The sequence below is a fragment of the Lactuca saligna genome, chromosome 9, assembly GCF_052625555.1.
Source record: "Lactuca saligna cultivar CGN05327 chromosome 9, ASM5262555v1, whole genome shotgun sequence".
In the NCBI taxonomy this organism is placed as follows: Eukaryota; Viridiplantae; Streptophyta; class Magnoliopsida; order Asterales; family Asteraceae; genus Lactuca; species Lactuca saligna.
In genome coordinates, this window is record NC_136425.1 from 126839018 (window position 1) to 126845136 (window position 6119).

Here is a 6119-nt window from a genome sequence, read left to right on the forward strand (position 1 = left end):
AGCTATTAGTTTCCATATTAATAAGAATTTTATCATCATTTATAATACCATAGGTTCTTAGAAATATACACTTTGAAAAGATACATTTCACATATTAAACATTTGCTCTTCCAAAATATATTTTTCTTTCAAAACATTCTTACTTTTAAAGCATTATTTCAAAACATTCTTACTTTAAAGCATTCTTTCAAAGCATTATTTTTAAAAATAGTTAACGTTTCATATATCAAAGCATTGCATTTTATTATCACAAAATCATTTTGCCATGTACCCTAAAGTGGGAAAATGCCAACACATACTCACCTCAATCATAAGAAGGCATTCCAGTCCACTTCTGGTTCCTTTTTTAAAGCAACACTCTCAGTTACCTCCTATATAACATGGATGGAAATAACTCATTAAAATGAACAAAATACCCCTCATGGATTTTTTTATCATTTGGATATTCCCTATAAGCTTATTTACTTCCTATTAGCTTAACTATGAAGTTTGAGGGCAATCGATGATCGTTTACTAGGTTTTTCATAAAAAAACATACACATAACATAACCTTTGACATGATACATGTCAAATGGACACACCCTCTATCATGAATGACACATCCCCTTGTCATTTTGACACGCCCCATGTCACGACAACAAGTCACCATTTTATGTAGCATTTTGCTAAAATCTTTGTAACTTGTTCTCTGTATCTCCAATGGGTACCAAACTTGACCAAATGGTTATTAAGGACTAAATAAAGGTTACAAACTTCTAAAATACTCAAAAAACCTCCATCCACATGTTGACTTACTCATTATGATCATTATCAAAATACTAAGTTCATAATGCTTATAATCACTCAAATAAAAGAGTTAAGAGCTCAAATTGATTAAGAACACTCTTTACCCAATACGACTCATTCCCAAATCATTTAATACATCATTGGGTGTTGTAAAGTACATAAAACCACAACCAATATCTATGTAGGTACATAAACTAACAATGGAATCATAAATTCCATTCCATGTTTCCTAAATTGCCCTTATATCCAAACAATCACTAGAATCATAGAGATCCTTCATGTTTATGCTGCAATTCCATCTCGAAAGTGTAAATTTGTATCCATGAATTCCACCCACCTATTATATGCCATTCATCATGTATTAATCCTTAGATTTCCCAAAATACCCTTATGGCCAATTATTCCATAAATTCAACTATAAATCATGCAAGCCTTCATTTTCTTGTATTCAAATCATATTATGAGTATAAACTCATGTTAATGAGTATCATATATCCATCAAAAGCTCACATACAAATTCCCCTAAAATCAATACAAATTCCAACTTATACTTGATTCTACTATCATAGATGAATTTAAGCAGTGTAATTGGGTTTGTTGCTATGAAATATCATCTAGGTCATGTAATCTAATAGCATCTGATCATGAATAGCAATGTCCCTGATTTGGGTTTTCTATGGTTTATGAGGATTTTCACCCAAATCCTCAAACCCATCAATGAGATGATTGGATTGAGATTGAGATCTTCAAGAGTATTCAAGAGAGGTTAGAAAACCAAACCTTAATCATTTTAAGGAGCTAATTTCAACATTGGTGTTAGACCCACTTCATAAATTCAAATTCTAAGCTAAAAGATGAGATGATTTTTACCTTTCAAGCGTTGATTCATTCTCCCCTTTGTTTGATTGTTTCATTCTTCAGTTGGATCAAACCCTAGATGGAAAGGAGAATAAAATCATTATTTAAAGCTCTATAGAATCCTTAATATGGAACTCGAAGAGAAATGAAAGGAGTGTTCATCGTATTTCCCACTTGTTCACATTCAGTCCCTTAAGTTCACTTGTTTTGGCCAAAATCCACCAAACCTTAATATTTATCATTTCAAATTATGTTTTGACATTATAAGTCCTCACCCATCCATTATATTACTTTATTAGTCCATCCTATTAATTGGGTCAACATTTTGGTCAACTCACTTTTCCACCTTGACACTTTTCGTCCTTGAACATTTAAAATGTCATTATTTTCACAACTAACCTTCCAAACTTCATATAAACTAATGATATAATTATTCCTTGATGACTTAACTATACAAATCATCTTCATTTTATTCAGTTTGTTAATTTAAGAAATCTGTCTTAAATTTTAGGATGTTACATCTTGGATCCTTGATATAGGATGTGGTTTTCATATTTGTTTTGATATGCAAGGTCTTAAGGAATGAGAGGAAGTCAAGAATGGGAAGTTGCACCCAATCATGAGAAATATATGATATTCTCCTGTTACAAGGACTGAGATTTATGAGTTAGTGTTTGATAGTGGTGTTGCGGTTGAATTAACTGATTGTTGTTATTTGTATGATATGACTAGAAACATAAATTAATTTCATGCATTATTTAGATAAGGATTTCATTACTATTTTAATAATGACAATGATTATGTTCTAGTTTATTATAATGGCATTTTCGTTTTAAAAGCTTATCCTTGTAATGGCTTGTACGGAACTGTTATGTGTGTTGAAAATAATGGCAATGTTGTATATAATGTTAATTCTTATAATAGTCTAGACAAAGCATGCTTATGGCATTGTTTTCTTGGCCATATAAATAAGAAATGCATTTCCCAACAAAAAAATGATGGAGTGTTGAAATCATTTAACCTTGGGACAGATGACAAATGAGTATCTTGTTTTTTTAAGAAAGATAACTAAGTCACCATTCACAAGAATTTGTGAAAGGGGTGAATGATTGTTGGATCTTATTCACACTGATGTGTATAGGCCCTTCAAACATGCCACAGCGGATGCTAATCCCCACTATGATGCATTTACTGATAATTATAGTAGATATGATTATATTTACTTAATCATCAAAAATCAGAAAGTTTTGAAAAGTTCAAAGTGTTTAAGCACAGAGTAGAGAATCAACTAGGAAAGAAGATAAAAATGCTTCGATACGATAGTAATTGAACCTTGTTAGAGATGGTTTGTTTGATGATGAATTAAGATTTGGTTCATATATCGTTTTGGGGTATGACATATGGATAGCCGCCCATATTCCAAATGTTTTTCTAACTAAGAATGTTTCCAAAACACCTCATGAGATGTGGGATGGAAAACTTATTTTACTCGCACATATCAAGGTATGGGGTTACGAGGTTCTCGGTAGTCGTGGAACCCAAGATAAACTACAACCCAGAGCCAAGAAGTCTATATTAATTGGATTTTTAGGTCTACATTGGTTGTGAGAAGTCAAAGTGTTAATGTCTTTTTGGCGAAGTGTCTGTAAATAGCGAATTTCAAGATGACTTCTCTATCTAATGTATTTGCTAGGCATCAATGTGATTCGTACTACAATGTATAGTTGTACCTTTTTTATTTCGCAAGTACCCTATAAATAGTGTAAGTACTTAGAGGGTAAAAAAACTTTTGTGTCAGTCTTTGTCTTGTACTCAAACTATTTGTGCTATTCTGGAATATACTTGATAAAACTAGATCTTATTTAGATCATAATGTTCTTACTTTGTTTTTCTAATTATTGATTAAAACACATTTTAAAAGCTTTAGAAAATGTTGTTAGAGCAGGAATCATTACATCGTTTAAAAAATCCTTTCATGTTTTTTATCTTATTGATTCAACCTTTCCGATTCAATATTTCTACAAGATAGAAACATAATTCGTTGTTTAATTGATTGTGATTAATCGATTTTTCGTCTGTTTTTGTCAGTCGATCTATCACTAAATTCAGTTTTCTTCATGAAATTTCTCTTTTCACTCAATTTGATGGTAAATCTCAACGTTAATACCATGATGAACTTTTCAAACTTACTTGGATCTGCAACGAAGATTCCAATGGTAATCCTACAGTACTATGATCAATAGGCATATCGTACGAAAGATTGTATGAATGGTTTCGATGAGGTTCTATGGAGATCAATTGAAACTAGACCATATCAAGTTGAACTGGTGAAGCTGTTGGTAACATTAGAGAAGTTGAAGATATGATCACAAATGGAAATAAGAAGACAACAACTGATAATAGGTGCTTGTATGAATTGCAATGTGCTCTTCCAGCTACTGTTTACAATTACGTGCGATGATGTAAGACGGCGAAGCAAATCTAGTATACCTTAAAGGAAAAGTATCAAGGCAACAAAATAAACAAGAAATGCTCTGTACAACAATGTCTGTATGAATTGTTCGATTTCAAGTGGAAAGAAAATGAGACAATCAAATCCTATTATGATAGGTTGAACGAACTCATTTTCAAATGTAATAGATCTGGTATGGTTCGTACAACTCTGGATTTCAATCTCACCTTTATTTTGGGACTACGAAAAGAATGGAGAAAAATGTCTCATAATAAATGATACCTATTCGTTGTCGGATGTGTACAACATCTTGAAAGCTCATGAGTTAGAGTTAAATGAGATTGTAGAAGAAAACAAAATAAGTTTTAGAGGTCTCATGGCGTTGGTTTCCAAGAAAAATGAAAAAGAGGTTGAATTTGATGAAGATACGAACGAAGGTGAAAAAGGTTATCTTCTCAATTATGATGATGAAGTTGTTGCTTATTATTCAAATAATAGGTTGAATAATTTTTTTTAGAATCCAGTCATTGGAACTTTCAAAAACAGCTCTGAAAAGAAACTGATGATGAACAGTAGTGCAAGTCAGAAAGTGGTTGTGATAGTAGAGAAGAAAGAAGATAGGAAGAATACTGAGAAGCAATTGAAGTGTGAATTAGGGTACAAATGTAACTAATGTAATGGTTGCAACCATCTTGCAAAATATTGCATGTTGAAGAAGAAAGAGGAGAAGAAAGAGAAAGTTAATGATGAAGCCTACTACTTCATGAAATTGGAAGAACTTCGTAAAAAATATAAGAATCGTTCTTTATGGCGAAGGGCGATGATGATAGTGGGGGAACGTATCAAATATTGTCTTCAAACTCTAATGACGAGGAGATGTGTCATCCTACACATGGAGTTTTGTTTTCAAAATATAAGGAAAGTAAATCTAGAGGGAAAGCTGGTTGGAGAATAACGATGAGGAGAGTGATAGTAAAGTGATGGAGAACGAGAAGGGAGAAGTGAGTGAGAAGAGAATGAAAAGGTAACTGAAAGGTTCTTCATGTCTACCTCTCCAAAGTCTCCGATAATTGCAAAGGTACGTGATCTCCTTATTTCTCTTAACGTTCCTTTGAATTCTTTTCATGTTATCTTATCTGAATTTTGATGAAACTTGCTCCTATCTAAATGATATGTTGAATTCTATGAGTAGTGAAGCTGAATAATCTAATACCTCTCTGTACGAAGCTCGAAATAAGTTGGAGGAGAATATTAGTAAGATATAATGATTAGAACATAAAATTACAAACATTATGCATGATAGGGATTTAATTCGCATGGATAACTGTATGCTTGTTAAAGAAATGAAACACATTGTAAGACAACAAAATGTCTTTATGGTAAATTTACTTAGCTTAATCATTCATTAGAAATCTATAAAGAACAACATAGGAAGCTACTTCATTTTTATTACTTTCAAGAGAGAATTAGTTGATGAGACTGCATTAGATCGCGAAAGTAAATAACTGACTATGCTAAAATTCCAAATGATTCGTATGTTTATGTTGTTGTAAATATTAATGAATGTTTGAATGTTGATGAACTTGTTGATATTGTGAACAATACCTTGACCTAAAATGAACAAATCAAAATTTTAAACAAGATTGAGAATTCGATACAAGGTACTCAACAAAATTTAGTTGATATGAAAGATGATTCAGACAATATCATTGAAATTGAGGAAGAGTAATGTGTTGATTGCTCAAAATTTTCATTCATTAATGTCACTTTGTTAGCTAAAGGCAAAGAGAATGTAAACTCAACAACGAAGCTAAACAATGATTTCTCCTCGACAACAAAAACCTGTTATTCTCAAAAGAGTCAGTTATTGTTGAGGACACAAGAAACAATGAAAGTGATAGTGATGATGATTCTTGTAAATAAAAGAAAAAGGAAAACATTATTTGGAAATGCATTCAGTCCTTTATGCAACTTGCATTAAAGGACTTCCCAACCAAGTTTTTGTAACAAAAGGGAATGGGGA